Source organism: Anser brachyrhynchus (genome assembly GCF_964034855.1).
Source record: "Anser brachyrhynchus genome assembly, chromosome: 9".
NCBI classification, from domain to species: domain Eukaryota; kingdom Metazoa; phylum Chordata; class Aves; order Anseriformes; family Anatidae; genus Anser; species Anser brachyrhynchus.
The window spans coordinates 20,356,284-20,377,589 of record NC_137703.1 but is presented as its reverse complement, the minus strand read 5'-3'; the positions used below and the strand labels follow the sequence as shown (position 1 = coordinate 20,377,589).

Here is a 21,306-nt window from a genome sequence, read left to right as displayed (position 1 = left end):
TTACCAACTAAATGCTTAAAATAGTTCCAGGAGACTAAAAACACGTTTTTGTCAGTTTATAAAATACTTTCAGCAACTTAAATTGGAAATAGCTTAAAAATGGATTATTGTAGTTAAGCCTAAAAACTGCCCTCATTAAAGATTAGACCATGACAAAGTTCCTGCTGTTGCTCGATAGTGGAGTTAATTCCACCTTTTTCTTGAGCTGAATATGGGTATCTATTCAAATGTAGATAACCTTTAAACCTAAAAGTAAGCTGCATGTGTTTGCAGGTATCCTTAGAGACAGTTAATGCTTCATTCAGAACTGTTCATCACAAATATATTGTAAATACAAAACCTCCCTTTTGAGGAAAAACAGCAACTATTTCGCATTCTGTATCTCTACAGAAAGCAGATAGAGCCCAAGCTGAGGAGAAGGAAATGTACCATTTAGAATGAAGTACCTTACTAGAGCTGACGTAAAATCCAGCTGTTACTCAAACCGACCGCCAGTGCATCAGAAAATACTTCCTCCTGACAAATTTTCTATCTGATTAAAGACAACTTTATGAAAGGTACGTTATCAGGTTAGCGCTGATCAAGTAACTATTTGGTGCAGTATCAAAAATAGAAGTTACATTCTCAAAATGGGTAAAAAGTGAGTTTGCTGATACGTGCTCTTGAAATGGTTTCCTTTGTAAGTGGGTTTGTCCAAGCTCCCAGCAAACTTGCCCTTCCTGGTTTGCTTCCGTTGTATGTCTGGATCGATCCTTTTAATGATCATGTATTTATATCCTATACATTTGGTAAATGATAGTAGCCTGCTCTGTCATATTTCTGCATATATTTGGAGAACAGTGCTCTATAATACATCCTTTTAGCACTATGCAGCATGTGACAAAAGCTGCCTCTTACCTTGTGTTGTTGTGCACTATTAGTGTGAGCACCAGTGCAAGTTTGGTCTTGGTGGGCTGGCTATGGAATACAATTGCTACAAGCAGGCGGTAAAGAATCAGGATACCTTTTTGGCAGTCAGCGAGGTTGATGCAACTCTATTGCAAATATTCACTTCCCCCAGAACATCAATAAAAAACGTGTCACCAAAATAGTGTCCCAGACAAGCTGCCAATTAGCAACACTGCTGCTTTATAACAAGGTGGATTATAAGAAGAAAAAGGCATGCATTTTCTACTTTATCTTTCTAACCCTAAGGAGTTTATTGGAAAAGATAGTTTTTAGGAAAAAAATTAGGTACGGATACATTGAATCATTCAACAACCTTGGAGTAGTTCAATTGCAGATTGACTCATCTGCCAGCAAGCTTAATCTATTTGACGTGCATTGATCCAGTCTGTGAAAGAAGGTCACTTTCTCATTATTCCCTGACTTGGAGCTCAACATCACAGACTGCTCAACTTTGGCAAGGTCTTACGTAAGGTAACCCAAGTCGTCTTGTAGCCCAGAATGCCACCACCACCCCCTGCCTTGTTTCTTCCATGTTGTATCCTTCAGGAGTACCAGAAGGCCAACAAGCTGATGTTTTCTGCAAACCTCATGTGGCTATATAGTGTCGGGCAATTGCACAGGAGTGTAGGGAAGGTCAGCAGTTGACCTATTAAAAAAAAAAAAAAAAAAGCATTAAGGCATTTAATTTTCCTCTAAAATTGATTTCTTTTTAGTGACACATGAAAGTTGTGTGCGTTTTTAATGTTTAATTTTCTGTGAGAGAATAAGTGAACCAGGGCTGTTTTGTCGTTGGCATGTAGCAGTAAGTTCTGAAACAAATCAAATTGGCTCTTAAATTCATTGAGTGGAAAAAAATGCAGTAGCTTCTGTGCAATGCTTTAAAACCATACTGGAAGGTTGCTATTTTATTTTGTTTTTCAAATTCAGTTTTCTGTTCACTTTCAACTCTAGCACTTTTTTTCTGCTTCCGAGATGCAGATGCAGCGGGCAACCCTCTCGATTGCTGTAAATCAGCGTGAGGCCTCTGAAATGAGTGCACTAAGCCAGCCTCTACGTTAGGTGAGAATTTGGCCAGCTGTCTGTCTGACTAGTTTTTCTGTTTGCTCACATTTGTGTAGTGTTGCACAGGCTAGGACATAAAGATAAATTCTGCTTGGTATCTGGTTCACCCTTCTGGCCTTTCCACTCCTTTAGTTAAACTCATAAATCTTAGCTTTTGCTATTAAGATCTATTTTGGAGCTAATTGTGTTCTTCTAAAGGGAACTACCTGAACTCAGTAGTTTTTTATTTTATTATTTTTGTCTCATAAATGCTCTTTTCTTTCAAGTGTTATTTTAAATACAGGACATAACTTGACAATGCTGTCTGCATAGTCCTCTTGCTACGCTCCCAGACCCTGCTTTATTAAGAGAAATCAATGTCTTCAAACTTTGCAGCTTAACAGCACTGTGGTGGTGTTCCAGCTTTGAAATGTTTAATGTTCTTTCCTGACATTAAGGTCCCAGTAAGATGCCAAAAATACTGAGGAAGGGAATTTGTAACCTGTTGTGCATATCACACGAGGGACTTGGATATGGAAAATGTTTTCCTTTTTGATGTTAATGTTTTGGGTTTATTGTCTGTCTTTTTAGAAATCATGTCATTAGTAGTCTGGGTTGATTAGCCTAGGATTGATGAGGGTTGAATCTGAAGAAGACAGTCACCTGTAACCAGCCCAGGGCACCTTAGCACAGCAGAGGTGCAGTATGATGATACTGCTCTTTTTCCCTCTTTCCCCCCCTTCAGCCCTCATTTGTGTGACATGTACTTCGGGGTCAGTTTTGGTATTCCAGCCATTCTAGTTTATGGTTTTTATGCTTCACAAGCATAACATTTGCTTTCCCTTGGGATAAGGAAAATATTGAAAGTCAGCAAACCTTGCAGTAGCAAAACAAGAAGAGACATGCTGGGCCAGTATTGTCCAGTGACATTCCCTGTTTGACTGGAGTACTTACAGAGGATAGAGCTAGGTTCAGCTGCTGATGCTGGGTTGAGCATCTCAAGTTAAGTTTCATGGGGGAAGAAGAGCATGTGAAACCTCACAGGATGGTTCTTATCTAGAAAGCTCTTGTCCTAAAGTCTCTAGGTAGTGTAATGTGGAATATTTTATTGAACCTGTTCTGAATCCTGGGCTGAAAAGAGAAGAGGGTAACTTGATAGGATAAGCAGTTTTGGGTATAGGATGGTTTGAAGGATAGGCTTATTAAATTTGATTTTATTAAGGAGAAATTATTTGATCTTTAGGTTGGGATTGCCTTGTATTCAAATGAACATCAGCACATTTTTAAATGTTCTGTAAGAAACATGGAAAAGGGATGTAAGAGCTTCTTGTGTAGGGATTTGTTTTATCAGACGCCCATTTTCATTGGTGTGCATTCATGTACTTTTTTAATTTTTGAAGCATTTGTTTGTTGCATAAGCTCTTAGTGCAAAGTTTTATTTGCTGTTAAGCTTTATTACAAAAATCTTTTTACTAGAGTACAACTGTATTAGGAACATACACTCTATTATTTCACTTCCTCCTTGACATTGCTTTATTACAAAGGAACGTTTTGTGGAGAAAATGGTTCCGTCTGTCTTGCTTCAGGGAGCTGCGATTACTGTGGAGTTAACGTGGCCATGTGCTGCTCAAAGGCTTCTAAGGCAAGGGAAAAGGGTTTGGCACTTTTTTTAGCTGGAGAGCTTGTGTTGGGATGAGGCCAAACTAAACACCAGTACCTCTTTGGTTTATGATTTGCATCTTTTCAGCTGCTGGGTTCCTTGGTTGCAGTGCTACTTGGACGTATTGTTGCTCAGGGTCCGCTTGCAAGCAGAATTGCTCCCGTTACTGTATACAGCAACTACGTGGAGCGTATCTGGGGAGAGATAAAATTTCTGTTCTTCGACTTTTTAAAGAGAAATTTTACTGCATATCCCCTGACAAAAAAAATTCCTGGAGATGAGTGATTATCGTTTTCCATGAGAGGAAATTTTGAAAATACATGGGTGTGCCTTCACATTTTTCCACTACAGTTTAAATGTATGCTTTCGATATAAGATTTTACAAGTATGTTTGAATTCCGTATACCAATTCAATTGGTCTACTGAAAACCTCCATTGAAACTTACTGAAATTACTGAAGTGAGTATTTTTCTTAAAACCACTTTTTTATTTTTGTTTGCTTGATTTTGTTTAGAAATGTTTAGAAACATTTTTATTCAGAAACTTCCACATCAACTCCTGAATCAGACTTTCCTGTGTGTGTGTACATCTACATATCTACATTGATTTAAATGAATAAACCAGGAAATTCTTAAGCTTGGAAGAGCTACCTTCTGTCTGCCTGTCAGAGAGCAGGCTGCCCGTTGTAAGGCAGTGATCAGCTCCCTCACCCTGCGTGGTTCACTGCTCCTACCTCCTTCAGCTAGAAACGGTACCACGGCTGGGAGTTGGTATTCCAGGAGAAAGCTGATGATAAAGAACTCTTTCAGTTAACATGCACGGGCCCCAGAAGGATCCTCTGGTTAGAAGGAAAATATGAACTGGAGGTAAGTTGCAAGTTTTAATAGTGAGGGTAATTTATAATCCTTTGGAAGGCCTCACCAGGAGACATAAATTCCCTTAGCTGCAGGGTTTTTTTCATTTGGGTTCAGCTGCTGTGATAAAAATGTATTCCATTTATTGGATCTGATGGCGGGATTGCAGGGTGACATCGTATGGCTGTCACTCGGCAGGGTTAATGCTGGCTGGTTTTGATTCTTCTGGCTGAACGTGAGAAGCTGAGATTCATTCAGTCTTAACCAAAACGCTGGTTTAGTTTTGTTCCCCTACAATCAGGGGCTGCTCTGCTCCTGGTTTTCCAAAAGCACAACTGAGTGCCTTTGGAAATGCCACCCGTAGTCACTTGTCTGGTTCTGTAGCTGTGGCAGCAGAGGTTACTCACCTGTTGCTACTCAGAGCAGGTTTGTAGCTTTGACAAGCAACATGCTCCGTCTCAGAAAAGGAAGAGCAGAGCAGGCTGGTTTTCCCTCTGCCTTCAGGAATAGTGAGGCGTCCTCTAGTCTTTCCCTTCATGTAAGATCTGGAAGTTGAATGTTTTCAGGAATCTGTGTGACACAGTAACCTATAGTACTTGGAGATTTACATGGCCAACTGGATAATGCACCGAAGATGTGACGGTTTTTTGGTCTGCATAGCCTACGAGGCCCTTGAATAATGCATGGCTGGCTGGCTGACAGCAGCTTAATAGACTCCTTGTCAAGACGAGGGGCTGACTGCTCTGACCGGGCTCCTCTCCGAGAGAGGCACCACAGGATTCTTTTCTTTTTGCCATTAAATATCCTGTACTTACTAACATTTCTTTTAGACGGCAGCTAATGGGATTATGGATATTTTACGTCATCTCCACATCAATAATGCAGTATGGGCCACATGAAGAATTGATTCCTTTTGTTTGGGGAGGGAAGTGGAAAGATACCTTAACTCTAGGCAGTAAGAGATTTCTTTTAGGAACTCCAGTTCTGATGTAAGTTCTAGTCGTGACCTTGAAGTTGCAACTGGAAGCAAGGAGGCTAATAGCAAAATTTTGTAACTACTTTGGGTTACTCCTGAAGTTATAGCCATGCAATGAAATCAGTATTCCCTGGAGCAAAAGCAAGTTGTACTATGGCGGCAGGTTAGTGCATAGGAGTATATTGGTTGTATTGCTGAGCTCAATGTCAGTATTTTGTTGTATTCGAAAACCAGTTTTTGTGTTTGCTTTTTCCTTTGTTGTTGTTGTTGTTTTTTCTCCATGGGGTAGCTTGTGAGAAATGTTGATTCTTGCTTGTGCTATTTCCGTGTCTGTTCCCCTTCAGTCAGAGAAAATCAGCACTTTTGTTTGCTGGTGCCAAGTTTGCTGTGTCCTCTCAGAGGATCAGTGGAGTCCTCCAAGCTGCCTTCTGAAGGGAGGAGTTGTGTTCAGCCTGCCTGCGCTCTGCAGGTGGCAAGGAAATACCGTGACTTAGGAGGAGTGATCCAGGTCAGGAGCATCTTAAAGAGCGTCTGGTGGTTCCACAGTGCTGCAGAAAGCTCTGGGAACATTTGTATTGTGTAGATAAGCAAGAAGAACCTGCTTGGTTTTGTTTACCCTGGGTGTTAAGTATTGAAATAACATTATTGACATGTTTATATCTGTAACTGGATTTTTTTTTAAAAACACTATAAATGTATATTCAAGTATTTGTAGCAAACCTGTGTTTGGGGAGATGATGTATGAAGAACTGTTTTTTTAACATGTAATTACTTTTTTTTTAATGAGAAAAAGATCTTTAAATGAAGCTTTTTCTCATCCGCGTGGTACTGGAAGCTTTACGTTTGACATGCAATATTCCTCTGTAGCAAAAACTCCGAAACTGTTATTACAGTTACTGTTAATCCATAGTTTTAATAGAGAGTGCTTTGTGTGTTGATATTCCTAACATAAATTGCATAGTCATCTTTATATAAAGGATAATGATTTATAGGCGTGGTCTTCCCCTAAAACTGCTAAAGAGAAGTCCTTTGGACACTTGTTCTTTTCAATTTATGTGATATTAAAAGAAACACATTTTCATTTTCTTAGACTCAAGATTAAACTTTTTTTTTTTTTCCTTGACACTTCAGTTCCTTACACTTCGAAGGAAAATGATGTTTGTGAAAGCTTCTTTCATTTTATGATTCCAGGCTGACTCTGGCAATTTTCATTGCTCAGATCTGCACCCATCAGACTGTAAGGTTCCCACAGCTGATGAGAGATGAGTGTGGCTATGCCCAGCAGAACACAAGGCCAAGGGGATGATTAGTTGGAAAAAAATTCAAGCATGTTGTTCCTACCCAGCAGGTCATTGTGGAGCATATAAAAGAGGAAAAGACAGATAAATTGGTGTAAGCTCCTGTTTTGTTGATGCAAGAGATGTTCCAGGTAACGTTTCCTGATTAAATACCTTGCTTCTTTCTTTGTTTTATAAGGCAAGAAGGTGATGAAGTTAAGAGAGAATTCTTTTACATGTTGTTTTCTAGTGGTTTCTGAGTAATTCCTTGAACTGTCAATTGAGGAACTAAGAAATGAGGAAAACCATTCTGGTGCTGAAAAAAAACCCACATATATTATTCATTTCAAGAGAGTTTTTTTTGGTAGGCTAAATCTTTTGTCTTGATGGAATAGCTTAGCAGCTCTATTTTGACTTCAGACAAAGGCTTAAACCATAAACAAGCAAACTTTACAACTGAAGAACAATGCAATCAATACTCATGCAGCGGATGCCTTTTATAGAGCACACAATACTGTATTTTCTTTTATTCTGTCCGATAGATTCTAGTTCCATGCTACGCTACAAACCACTCTGGTGCTTCCTCGTATTGCTCAAGAAGAATCATACAGAAACAACTTCAGTGTTTACCCAGAAACTATTCATCCAATTCTTACAGGCACTGGTATAGTACAGAAATCAAACTTCAGTGTCCTTGTGTTTAGTTCAGCTAAGGCAAGTCTGGATAAGTGAGAAAAGCTGAGAGTGGCAATGCCATGGTTGTGTGTTGAGCACCAGTCCTAGTTTAGTAAATCATTTCTATTTAGCAAATTTTCAAATGTGTGCCTAAGTTCTTTTGAAGTCAGTGGCATGTAGGCAAATGCATAAATGTACTTGAGGGCCAGGCACCAGGAAGTCTCAATCTATACAAAAGAGACCAGTTTCCCAGTGGCAGAAATTGGTTATGTGCACATCTTACCAAGACAGCTGATTCATTAGTACCGACTAAGCTTATGAGAGATTTACTCTTCTGTTAGTACATAGTACATTAAAATAATCAGCTGTGATTATAGAACAGCTCATTTGGTTTAAAAAACAAATAAACAAACAAAAGAAATCCCCCACAGACTCTTTTCAGTCTTTCATCAAATAGTATTTTGCTCATGTTGACAGAAATGAAAGGCAGGCGTGCTATGAATACACTTACTCTTTTTTAAATTTGTCATTGATAATAAAAACTCACATCCTTCCCCACTGACACAAAGAGCACTGCAGACTAGCTGAGTTAACAGTCTGGCTCTGTCACTCTGTCTGTGCTACCAGCCCATCATTTTTTCATTTCATTCAACTGACAAATCTGCAGCATCCAGATAGCTGATGTAAAAAGTCTGGTTTTGATAGTACTTTTGTTCGTACTGATACTTCATCCTGCTATGTTATGTATACGTTTCTGATCATTGATTTTGAATTTCTTTAACTCTATTTAACTTGGATGACAAGGAGAAGTGTGCTTGTTACATTGGGTTATTTGCCTTTGCAAGCACACTGTGGTATTATTACATTTACTTAAATACCTATTTATTGGTGGGCTTGCATACGCTGAAATCTTAAATAATACATTTTCTGGGATTTTTTTTTTTATCATCACATACACTGATAAGGACTTACGTTCTGATGTATTTTAAACACTGAGCACAGTCTTTGTAGGCTCACCTCTCCTTGTGAGTCGTCTTCTGCTGCAGGAGAAGGGATCAGGCGCAGGTTGGATGGCTACCCTGATCCCTCGGACTGTCACCGTGGCTCTGTTGCTTTTAGTGATTTCAGCTGAAGGGGAAAAAAGGATGAGTCATCCATCAGCTTATTCTAAGACAGTGTAGACAGTTGTAAATATATCCTGTCTGGAGATTTGGTTCCAGTAATCAGCACAAAATAACCATTGACATCATGAAGCATAACTTGCAGCCTTTCTTGCTGAAAAAAAAAAAAAACCACCAACCTTGGGGCGAGAGAAAGGGATTAATGTTGCTGAAAGAGCAAAGCAAAATGTTTGTTGTTTAGAATGTGCATTTTTTGTGGTGTTGTTCATTGCCTTCCACAACAGTGGAAACAATTAACTTGCAGACTATTGCTCTGGGGCTAATATCTTCCAGTATAATCCAGCTAACTTACAAATAATAATTTAAAAATCCTAAAACAACTCAAAATATGAACATGAGAGTACAGGCGCTTCTGTGCTTGGGGATAAACTTGTAGCAAGGGAAATGAGTTTCTCACAATACATTTCATAGCTGTAGACAACTTGAGGTGAAATCTTGAGTTTAGCTTGCAGACAAATTCGAGAAGAATGTGGCTGCGATGGATGCGTATTTAATTTTCATGAGTATGGCCTTTATTTATCTGTATATTTGTAATTACAAATTACATGTCTCCGTATGAACTTTGAAATAAATGGAAGTGTGTGAAGTGAAGCAGTTTGCCCTGCATACCTTGCATTTGTTTATTTGTACTGAAATCTACAAAGGCGTTAAAGCAGTAAAGCTGCCTCCAAAAGCAGATCAGGAAACATTACCAAAAGTAAGGAATAGCCTGAAGGTTTGATGTTGTTTTCTGCATGGTTGCACAACAGCCAACAAATGCATGTGGAAGGGTGAATGAGGAAGAGATGATAATACTGTCAGTATACCCATGGCCAGCTGTAGTTTTCCTTCAGAATAGGATTTTAGCAGTTTGGGTGTTGACTAAAGCTCTTTTTTCTTTCTAAACCTGTTAGTATGGTTGGGCTCATTCCATAATAACCCTGTCCAAAACAGCAGTTAAAAATGATATATTTTCTTTAATCCAATATTTTGAATTTCTTAATCTGTTTAATATGTTCACAGTGTAAATTAGAGATGTTGAATTCATTTGAAAAAGGCTAATTTGTAATGCCTCATGCAAATCAACTCTTTAGCAAAAAGCCCCAGGGAGCACATGTATTCTTTGTTTGCGTGTCTTTATCAAATGAACCCATAGGTTGGAAGCTTTCATGGTGCAGAACAGAAGAGGCAGGTTGCCTCTCTGCCTGGCATATGGAAATGAGATTTAAGAAATAATTCAAACAGTGATGTCTAGATTTGCTGCTTTGAAATGGAAATTGGTTGCAAAACAAAGATGTTGCTTTTACATGGGTCTGTGATAGTCTTGCTAGTGCTGCTGCAGGAGGCAGGAATAAAATGTGAGGCATTAAAATAACAAAACCTCCAGCCCCTTACTTTTTCCTTTCAGCCTACTTGTACCTAGTCCGTGTTCAAAGCGTAGTTATGTCTGTCAAAAACTTCTCAAATAAACATGAAGTCTGTGACTCTGCTAAACAAATGTTTAAAACGTTCACAACAAATGTAGGCACAGTAGGACCCACACACGCAGGTCCGGAGGTGGGTAGCTTAAAATCCTGCCTGATGTGTGGCTCACAAGGCTTCCATGCCTTTAAAAGCCCCGGAATGTGGTGTGAAGAGACAAATGGTTAGGGACTCTGGATCAGGCCCCACGTGGTAAACACGAGTCAAGGCAGGCAGGAAACTGAGGATACTAGAGTGGGGTTTTGAGATGATTAATGCCATGGAAATAATTGGTGTCTATATGGGAGCATATGTTAGTTAACTGGTGCTGCTGCATATGCATGTATGTGTTTCCTTGTTCACTTCTACATTTTTTGAACCTAGTATTGTAAAAGGTAATTTTAGGTATTTTAGTGGTGTGGTGGGATGTGCGCCGCAGCCCTGCTTGAAGCAGGAGCAGCTCTGGAGTGCCCCTGATGTAAGTGCTGGTGCTGGGGACAAACTATGAGTGACTGCAGCCAACAAGACGAGTTACACAAACAGTGCTGTTAATAAAGAGCAGGACTCGAACCTGCCAGAGCATCAGTCCTCTGGCATACATAAAGTGCAAATAATGAAAAGTTTCCTCCTTGGACTCATAACAGTATTTTTCAGGCATTAAAAATTTAATAGCAAGAGGAGGGTGCTGGCTGTGTGTGGTCTCAGGAAATAGATTCACAAGTTTAATATTGAAAGATGTGGGTTAATTGCTGAATCATCCTCTCAAGGATCCCTTGCACTTGAATGGAGCTGAAAAGAAGTGAACATACTTTTTGGTGCAGTATGGCATAACCATGGTATCCTTCTCTAATAGCTGAGAATTTAACATGAATTTTGCTATTTGCCCTCTACAATTTATTTAGAAGTTTATAAATAAGCAGCACTGACCAGTTAATTGTTGGAATTAGCGTGTGAGAAATGAATGCTGTTTCCCAGAGGGAATTCTCGACTGGCACTTTGAAATTTATTCTCTCTGCAGCTACCTATTTTTTTTTTTCTGACGACCTGAAAGGCTGCCAGCGTCTCTGCTGATTCAGAACAAGCTGATAGTGTTCTCACTCGCTGGTGCAGAGATAGCTGTGTCTTTGGTAACTGTCCTGAATGAATTAATGCAATGTTTATGGGTTGGAGTCAGTGAAGCCAGTGTAGAATAATTTTGGGAGAGTCATAGTCTCTTTTCATGTAAAAGCAGACAAACGAAATGCCTGACCCCTGCCCGAAACAGCCGAGCAAGACTTCAGTGAATCTACGGACAACAGAAAGTGTATTTCATGTGCTTGTAATTAGGAAATTTCAGTGGGGCACGTGGCAAATGTTACTGCTGGGAAAGGTCATAACTGGATGGTGATCAAGAGCTCAGTGGTGTGTGTGTTTTCCAGTAACCCGTGCATCAGCTGGAGCTGCGGGCACCGTGTTACCATGGCCTGTGCGTTTCGCTTGGCTGCTGACAGCCAGTAGTCCTGTATTGATGCCCAGTTCTATTCTGGAAACAGCTTTGACATGCATGAGAATATGCAAAAAGTTATTTCAAACAATTATATGAAATTTGAGACATTCCATTCTTATTTTTCTGGACTGAGATGACTGTTTTACACTGCTGTGGTCTACTTGTTTTAAAAACCCATGTATGAGTTACAGTCAGAAGCACAGCAAAACTTGTGTGGTTTTGTTTCCTGGTGGTTTAATTCAGGAGGTAATCCTGCTCTCCTTGATGTCAGCAGGATGTGGAGCAAGTGCCGCAGACGTGTTTCAGTGCTGCTTTCATTAATTACTCCACCAGCTCTGGGCCTGGCATTTCTTCTTCCTTGGGAACACGTTGCCCTTTTGCTTAATGTTTCCAACCCCTGGACCTGTTAGGTTCAGCTGATGTGTTGTAGGTTGCTGTGTTGGAGTACCAGGGGCCGGGGATATACTCTAGCTCCCCGGTGTGTTGCTGTAGCTGTGGATAGCCATCATCCTTCCGAAATCCCAGGAAATGCATTGAGAAACTTAGAATCGTATCACATGCAAATGTGCAAATTTATCTTTTTTCAATTTATATCAATCCCTTAGAGTTAATGTAAATGTCACATATGGATTTACAGGATATTTTTTGAAACGTTTCTTTCTGCTTTTTTTCTTCTTTATTAAAAACCAGGTTAGCACTGTAACACTTATATTGATACCTGTTTGTTTGCATTTAATTGTCATCGGTTTTTAAATTTATGACTAGACAGTCTGTTTTAAACTGTTTGGTATTTAATTTGTGATGTCAGTGTGCAATCATGTATACAACACAGTTGGTATATATTTATATTGGATTTGGATCTTTCAGTGTTGCAAAATGGTGTTTGCTTCAACAGTAGAGCTGTGCCCTACAAAATGAGTTTGTATAGTTACATGATACGGAGTGATAGACTTCCTGCAAAATTTGCATCTTGCTGTTTTCTATTCAAATGCATCACATCAGATTTATCAATGTAGTCTGATAAAAATTCAGGATACCTTTGTGGCAAGTTTGGAGAAACAAACAAAGGCAGCAAAATGCAACAGGTGAAGAAGCAGATGCAGTCTGTGCAGACAAGGCGTGTTGGTTTGTGGAGAGCAATGTTCTTTGTGACTACCCTCCATCCAGTGTAGTTGCAGTCTAAGGTGGTGGAAGCCCACTGCTGTATGGTTGCTTTTTTATCTTAAAATCCTGGGAATAAGAGAGTGAGCAGCAGCAATCCAGTCCAGGTCACACTTGTATCTGTGGATGAACGGTCCTCAGCAAGATGGGCTCAGAGAATAAATCTGGCGTTTTTTTTCGAGTTAGCACCTGTTGCTGTTCATGGAAGCAATAATCCTGGAGCAGCTGCTGCTTAGGACCAGCGGTATCAGCTCTCCGGGCCCTGCTGTTAGTGCCACGTGTTTAAGACCCGGTGTGTGGACTCGCTGATCTGCTTCCCGTGATAAACACAAGTGGCACTTGCGCTGGGTGGACTGACAAATGGAAAGGTACAGAAGGCTCCTTGTTGCAGCTCAGCAGAAGTTCCTGGGCCCACTTCAAGAGGCAACATCAGCCATCAGCAAGGGGCACCTGCCCTCAGCCCATGCGGGGTTTTCCTGGGCTGGGCTCTGCCTGCTTCTGCCTTTCCCTTCCGACCTCTCCAGAGGACCACAAATATGTGTTTTGGAGTGAATGAATGTATATATTTCTTTCTTGAGTTTGATTATTAAAATGTCACAGAGTGGAAAATGGCCAACATGCAAAAGGCTGCCGGTCTCTGCTGCCAGTTTGCCTGGGTTTCTCAGGAGCCATAACTTTGCCACCTGCGGGAAGCTATACTTATGGGATGCTACCTTTAAAGCCACAGATGACATGAGGGGGAGTATGTGTTTTGCTTTGCTTTGTTTTGTTGTGAATGGTGTTTTCTGTGTTTTTTTGTTTTGTTTTGGGGGGGGGTTTATTTTTTTAAAAAAAATGTGGATATCTCTTCAATATATGAGAAATCGCGTTCTTTATCTACATTTATCACAGTGTTTCTTGGAAGTTGGGAGGGAGAAAAGAGGAGAACAAGTGTGGACTGTTACATGATGATGAGCTGTAGCACACAACCATCTCTTCAGATGAACAAGCATCTACCCATGCCTCATATTTTTTCTGTTTAAAATACAAAAGGCAATTCTTTTAATTCTTTTTGTTTCTGGCTTTTGGGGGGAGGGGAGGACGGACGACACTAAGATATTGTTTGTGAAGCTCAAGCAAGCGTGGAAAATCCCCTGACAGGTGCTTGTATTGGACTGCTGGGCAGCGCCTGCAGAGCACTTAGCTGTGGGGCCAGGCACTGAACATTGCCAACCCTAATAAGTTGATAAATCCTGATAGCCCAGTGGAAGGTGGGTCAGCTTTCTGAGTTTGTAAAGACATTGAATATGTTTATGGCATAAAATGTAATTACAGTATTTTCAGGGATTTAATACCAGTTGTATGAGTTTTCTTATTATGCCTCATTTATTTGTTGGGTTTTATTTGGAAACTGTCAAAAGAAATCTTGCTAGGTTGTGCAGCATGGCAAATTGGTTTTTCAGAGCACAATTTAAAATTGATGCATGTCTAAATTCCCTGCATTGCTTTGAAAATGGGATTATCTGCAGTCTGTTCAGTGATTTGGTGTGTCAGGCAACCAAGTTGTTACCAAGTGTCAGGCACCTTAAATAAAAATGCATAAATGCTATTTAGATAGATAAGGAATACATAGCAGCAACAGAAATAAACACGCTTCACCCATGTTGTCAACTGTCATCTTCTCCTGGTTATGTTTCTTGCGACGAGCTTGACTTGCAGATGTTGTAGGGCTTGGAGGAGGATTGTGTGTTGGTGATGTTGGTTGTTGAGGCACTTTGCATGCAGCAGAGCTGCCAGCTTGCTGGTGCTGAATCACCATTTCCTGTACCTGGAGAGGAGCTGGGACATTTTTTGGAATCGATGAAAAAACCGCGCAGGGTAAAGTGCCAGCAGCACTCCGGTACTGTTGTTGCTGAAGCAGCCGAGTGCGATTCTCTTTCGTTCTCGGCTTCCCTTTGTGTGTCTGCGGGGCAGTCGGCGCTCGGGGCATTGGCTGGGGCTCTGTGGGGTCGGGCTGTCTGGATGCTTTCTGCACCAAGCACTGGGATAGTTGGTCATTACAGAAGCCAAAGGGGGAAAATTCTTATTCTTCCCTTGTTTCCTCGACTGTCACAATGTGTGTCTTGTTAAGACGGATCATGGCGTGTGTGTGGATAGTGGTATGTACAATACTTATCTTTTTAGCAGTACAAGTGGTTTTCTGCCATTATTTAGCAAAAGCTAATATTTATAACCAGACTTCAGGAATGAATGTTGTGCTTATTCCACGTTGAACTATTTCCTTCCACACTGGAACTTCATTGAAGCCAGCTCAGATGACTCCTGTTTTTGTAAAACATGAGCCAAAGTGTATCCCCAAGGACGTGTTTTGTCCTAACAGAGCAAAGTGCTCTACACTTTGTAATAATCTCCACCATTAATGTTTCTTGAGATGAAGACTGTTTTCTACGGGGGTTCTTTCATCCAACATGAGTGATTACTCTGAAGCATAAGCAGGATGTATACTGTTGAAATAAATACATAATTTCTTCAGTCTAAATTGGATGGAAATTCTCGTGTGGAAGTTGGGTGAACCTCAGTGTTCCTGTAATTCAGGATGTATATTTGTCAGTTTTTCAGGATGAAGCATAAATCACAGTACCATCAGTCCTAAACAGTGATTGAAACAACAAACTTTGGAATGTGCATAGATGAATAATCATAGGCAATGCTCAGATTATACCAGGAAAAAATAAGATTCATAGTTCAGAAAGTGGTGTACTTCCGGTCAGAACCAATAGGAAAGACTGTTGTTTCAGCGTATGGAAAAAGATCTAGCATCGTCTTCGTCTTGAGACTTCCAAAAGAAATGGTTGTCTGTGAAAGCCCTTTTGAAGAGTTGGCAATGTTGTGGGAGGAAGGAGAAAACTAACGTTACCAACATTTATTTATTTTTTTAAATAGGAATAAGGGAGTAAACCATTTCTAGTGTCTGTGTTGCTGTTGAAATTTTATTCAAGATTTCTAAATGCTTATGGTGGTAATACACAGACAAATGTACGAGACTTTCAAAAAAAAAACATCTTTGAACAGAAATTCAGTCTCTTGGGAGTGATCTGTGCATCTCACCCTGTGAGATGTGCCCAGCACACCCTGCCTTCAGTGTGGCCTTGACAGAGAGGACTTTTCTTGTTGGACAGGTAAGGGGGTGGATGCACCTCCCGAGCCTGAGAAGCAATAGAAAGATGAGGCCACTTTTCATACAGCTGTTTTGCGGGCATCCTGGGTCTATGTTTGCAGAGGATAAGCCTTTTTCAGTGTCTACTGTCAGGAAATTCAGTGGAGTTCTGCTGACTTCAGTAGCAGCAGATCGAGCCCTGCCGTGTTCCTAGCAGCTGTGGCACCCGTTTCTGCCTCGCTTCCCAGTCTGGCAGCATCTGTTGAGCATCTGTGCATGTTGGGATGGAGCCACAACAATGAGGCTTTTGTTGCAGTGAGTATTTTGGAAGAGGAGGATGCTGTGTGAAAGTTAGTTTTGGGTAATAGGTCATTACTGTTAGCATGCTTCCCATCATCCTTTGGTTGATGCTGTTGATGCAGCGATACATTGCCTGGTGAGGAAAATGTGAGCAATTTTTTCAAAATGGAAATTAAACGGTTTCCTGGAGCTGTTTGTGTTATTGAGTTCTCCTCTATGAGTTGGAGAAATACAGGTGATGCAGTGAAACTCTTTCTGCCTTTGATCTCTGGTAGCTTATGATTCAAATAATGGTTTTTGCATTCAGTTAGCTAACTTAGTCTGCTCCTGCAGCCAGGTTTGGAGACATTTGCTGATTCAATTATTTAGTAGTAATAGGTCTGAAGCACTCACATGAATTTACAAGAATAATAAGTCAAATGCTATTCCAGCTGGGAAATAATATGTGGAACTGATGATTTATAGTAACATGAGCTATTACAGCTTTCACAGAACTGGAGGAGGGGAGGTAATCTGGAAATACAAACTCTCCATGTCAGGGTTATTGCTTGTTGTTGTTAATGTTTATATACTGGTGGTATTACCATATCCCGTAACTGTGCTGTGCAGTCAGATTCATTCCTTCTGCTTAGCCAGAAGAGTGTAGCATCTGTAGGTATCAGAAGGCAAGACACAAAAGAAATCCATTAGAAGCCTCTGTGTGTTTGCTGCCACCCTGTTGCTGATTGCAGACAGGGTCCAAAGCTGTGATGGTACCTGCTTTTCTGTTTTGTTAGGTGGGCAATTTATCTATTTATTTCCCCCAGATCTTACAGTGGAAGGCGAGTACACTATAAGGCATGCAAATATGCAATGATGGAGATCGGGGACCTCTGCATGCATGTCAAAACTTACTCTACATGAATTCAGCTGCTAAGCAATCAGTAAAATTTCTCCATCTAAATATGATTAACAAAGTTGGAAAAGACAAAGAAGTAGTGTTTTTATGATGAAGGCTGAGCAAATTCTACCAGAAGTTGAGAAGGTATGATGAGCGATAACACTGCATAATGCATTTATTCACAATTTCCTGAATGTTAACAGATGTTTTGTTTTGTTTTTAAAAAAGGGAGTGACTGGGCAGCCAGTGTGAGGACTATTTTGCTTGATCTTGGGGTTGCACCCTGCCATCACGTGAGACCCTGGGGAGGAAAGGATTGATGATGGTTCCTTCCTAGAAAGCAGCTCTGTGTGCTTGGCCAAGGGGGATTTTTGGAAGGATTTTTCTAGAGAGAGACAAGGCCAGAAGCAAGCCTGAGCGCAGCAGGACTTGAACGGCTGTCGGGAGGAGCAGGAAGCTGACACATGGCCAAGGGTCTGCGTCCCTGAAGGGATGGAAGAAATAGTTTCTCCATGGATGTGCCGGGTTTAATTTGTCTTGACCCAGAGAATGGCTGAGTTGATTAGCTCAAAGCAAGCCAGAAGGAAAGGACCTGCGCTGCCAGGCCATGGCAGGGGGGAAAGAAGCTTCTTTACAGGCCTTTTAACTTAAGTTCTGGGCAATGCCTCACCCTCATAGTAAAGAATTTCTTCTTTTTATCTACTCTAAACCTACCCTCTTTTTAGTTTAAAGCCATTACCCCTTGTCTTGTCACTACTCTCCCTGACACAGAGTCCTTACCCAGCTCTCCTTCAGCCCCCTTTAGGCACTGGCAGACCGCTGTAAGATCTCCCCAGAGCCTTCTTTCCTTCAGGCCGAACAACCCCAACTCCCTCAGTATGTCTCCATAGGAGAGGTGCCCCAGCCCTCTGATCATCCTCTCAGCCTCCTCTGGGCCCGCTCCAACGGGTCCATGTTCTCCTTGTGCTGGGGACCCCAGAGCTGAACGCAGGCCTCCAGGTGGGGTCTCACGAGAGCAGAGCAGAGGGGAGAATCCCCTCCCCGCCCTGCTGGCTGCGCTGCTGTTGGTGCAGCCCAGGTTACAGGTGGCTTTCTGGGCCACAAGCACGCATTGCTGGCTCGTGTCGAGCTTCTCATCCACCAGCACCCCCAGGTGCTTCTCCTCAGGGGTGCTCTCCACCCGTTCTCTGCCCAGCCCGTGTTTGTGCTTGGGGTTGCCCTGACCCAGGGCCTTGTTGACCCCCATGAGGTTCGCACAGGCCTCAGGCCTGCCCAGGACCCCTGGGTGGCATCCCTTCCCTTCAGCGGGTCGGCCCTACCACACAGCTTGGTGTCATTTTACCTATGAGCTGGATTCCTTTATTTATTATTATCTTGTTCCAGTTTGTTGTGATGAAATGAAGCTTTGAGATTTTCTGTGGTATTTTGGAGGGTGCCTGCTTTAGGGAAAAGGTTCAGGAAGATTTTTCCCAGCATACTTGCTGAGTTGCACATCCTCTTCTGGGGATGACCGCCCCTATTTGAATAAACTGACCAAGGGTTTTGCCCATTTAGTTTTGCAATTAATGTTTCTAACAAAGCAAGTATTTCGGGGTTTTGTCTGAAAAATGCCTGGGTGAAATTCTAATACTGTTAAGCTCCATGGGAGTTAACTTGGGACCATGAATTGTCCTCTTATTTGGTCATTTGTTTGTTTTTATAAAACTTTTTTCTTTTTCACATGCTGACTATTTTACTGTGTGCTCACACAACCCAGGATTTTGGGTAGTGCAAATGCTTTTTTTTTTTTTTTTCCTTTTCCCTGTGATAAATTGAAGAACATTCCAGTATTTTTCTTTCTAAATAGTAGTGTAAAATAAACTTTCCATGTGAGCTAGTCCTGTATATTGCCACTCGGTTTAAAATCCACTCCTTTAATACTGCATTGGTTTGCACTAGAACAGCTGTCCAAGAGAAGAAAAAATAATCAGATTTCAGCATGAAGATATGAGAGCCACTAAGTTTTACCCTGAGGCAAAGATGACAGCAGTGGTTGATTTTACCTTCTTCTTCGTCGACATTATCTACTCTCTAGGACCGTGCTAACACGTTATTTATCATGTGATAGCAGTATCACTTGTTGCAGCAAGGTTGATGGAGCATGCTTACCAGTGGGAGGGTTGCTGGGAGGAATCCCACGCTGCCCCTCTTGAAGCAATTGGCACTGTACTTCCAGAAAAAAAAAAAAAAAAATATATATATATATATAAAATAAAAAAGGTCTTAAAAGTATTTCACAATAAGCAACAAACAAAATTTAGGAATGACTAGTGTTCACACTTCTGTTTTTATGACAGTAGTGATTTTGGGGGAGAAAGCTGCTAATGAGGAACCAGTTACTGTTTTCAGTCCTCCAAAAACAGATAAATTTTTCAAACTTTTTCAAAATATTTGGGTATTAGGTATTACTCAGATAATTTTTTTTCCTAACTGATCCTTAATCACCAAGTATTAAGGAACAAGTAATTTTTTAAAAACTAGAATCCAATTGGGAAAATAATGGTTTTGTAAGTACCACCCACATCAGCAGCTTTTTGTTTCATATTTAAACTCGGTTTCATATATCGAGTAATACATGAGAGATAAAGGATTTACTCCAGATTATGAGAGATCTGCAGAACAGGCATGTGTATGTAACAAATTGGTTGGCTTCAGCTGGGTTATGGTTGACTATTGCAGAAGAAATTGCAAGTATGGTGTTTGACTGAGGTCACACTCGCTAATGAGTTTGAAAGCTCAAAGTAGAGCTTTGTCATCGGATTTAGCATTTGTGTCCTCCAGAGAGGAGGGTAGGGATTTGTGAAGGCAAAGTAGGCTGCACAGGGAAATGGGAAGGAGATCTGAAAGGTCTGTGGCGGTGCTGTAGTGAGGCAGTAATTCATCCGTCTGGCCGCCAGCAAAGGGAGGATTTTGGGGGAAATCTCTTGGCTGAAATGATGTATAGCAGCTGTTAAGTGTAGCTTTTCTGAACGTGTACAGAATAATAGAAACATTTTACTTGAGAACTAACTTTTTACTTTTATATCTTGGTTAAACTTCTACTCTAGCAGGTCTGTGTGGAACCACCAAGGGCACCAATGTCTTTCCCTGGCCTGCCGCCATGCAGTGCGGGCACTTGCACTACCTGCAGCAGTGTCAGTTCAGTAAAGGAAAGGCTTCAGTGAGGGAAAGGCCAGAGAGATTGCTTGTGAACGGTGAAATTGCAAATCTTAGTGGTTTTGCCATGAGGTTCTGGAGGCTAAAACCATGACCCAGCCTGGGATGCAGGACGCCAGGGTGGTCGCTGGCTGCCTTATGCCTTGTTGGCTTGGAAGCACATTGCGGGGTGGCTCATGGGACTAGAGCTGTTGAAACAGGCAGTGCCCTGCTAGCCTTCGCAGGAAGGAGGAGGGAGCTGTTGCTTGTAGAAAAACAAACAGGCAGAGGCTTGGGCAGTCTCAGGGAGGCTTAGGTATTTTCCTCATCTGTCTGAAAGGAATTGTGCTCATAGTTTGGGGTTTTTAAAGAATGAGAGAAATCAGTCAGAATGTAGTTGCAGAGCGTAATAAATACTACTGTTGACAAACAAACCAAGCAAGGGCTGAGAGCAGTTTTTCCCCTGCAACTATGTTGTGCAAACCCCCTCAGAAAGCAGGGAGGGTCCTTTTGTGATGGACGGTTGTAGGGGCAAGGAAGATTCGGGGCTTCACGCCTAGTGGAGGGCAGGAGGGGACAGCAGTGCCAGCATGCAGTAGGCGCTGGGAGGGAGAACCACATCCTTTGCAATGCTCTTTCCATTGCAGAGAACAGATCAATGCTGTATCCTGTATTTCTGACGCCGAGTTTTTCTGTCAGGTACCCACCATGGGGACAGACCAGCAGCTGTTCGGGTACAGAAGGGCATGGCTGAACTGGGGAGGAAGGGTGAGCTTGTGCCCTGCCGAAGGCTATATAGACAAGGGTATTCAGAAAGTGGAGGAGGGGCATGCATAACCAAAGCAGAAAATGGGCAAAGGAGGAAAGAATCAATAGTTCATTAGACTGGTAGAATGGAAGAAGGAGAAAAAGGATCAATAGTTCATCAGATCTGAAGACTCAGCTTGTGAGATGTGGTTGTTTAACACACAGGCATTTTACTGGAGTCATTGTTCATGTTCCGTATTTTAACTAATGCATGTCATGTAACAGCTGATATCAGTATACATAAAAGAATAAGGGAAAAGTAGAAATTGAGGGTAGAAAGCTTGCAAATCCTATTTTAGGGGAAGGCTAT

The 21,306-nt window shown here is 41.3% G+C and overlaps 1 protein-coding gene and 1 long non-coding RNA gene across 18 annotated transcripts in view; one reads left to right on the top strand and one right to left on the bottom strand.

The window, feature by feature from the left end:
• Nucleotides 1–21,306, top strand: part of SPSB4 (splA/ryanodine receptor domain and SOCS box containing 4) — a 143,367-nt gene that overhangs the window by 95,969 nt on the left and 26,092 nt on the right. The window contains exons 4-6 of one of the 17 annotated variants that reach the window (XR_013955219.1): nt 391–557; nt 1,927–2,007; nt 6,671–6,908. The exons of 13 other annotated variants lie outside the window; for them this stretch is intronic. The gene's annotated coding sequence lies outside the window, so the exon portion shown is untranslated. 3 more of the 17 variants (XR_013955218.1, XR_013955220.1, XR_013955217.1) reach the window with 3 other exon arrangements.
• Nucleotides 3,423–20,886, bottom strand: LOC308200111. The gene is made up of 2 exons (XR_013955249.1): nt 8,449–20,886; nt 3,423–3,828 (listed from the first exon to the last, which is right to left on the bottom strand). It is a non-coding gene; the product is annotated as an uncharacterized lncRNA (long non-coding RNA).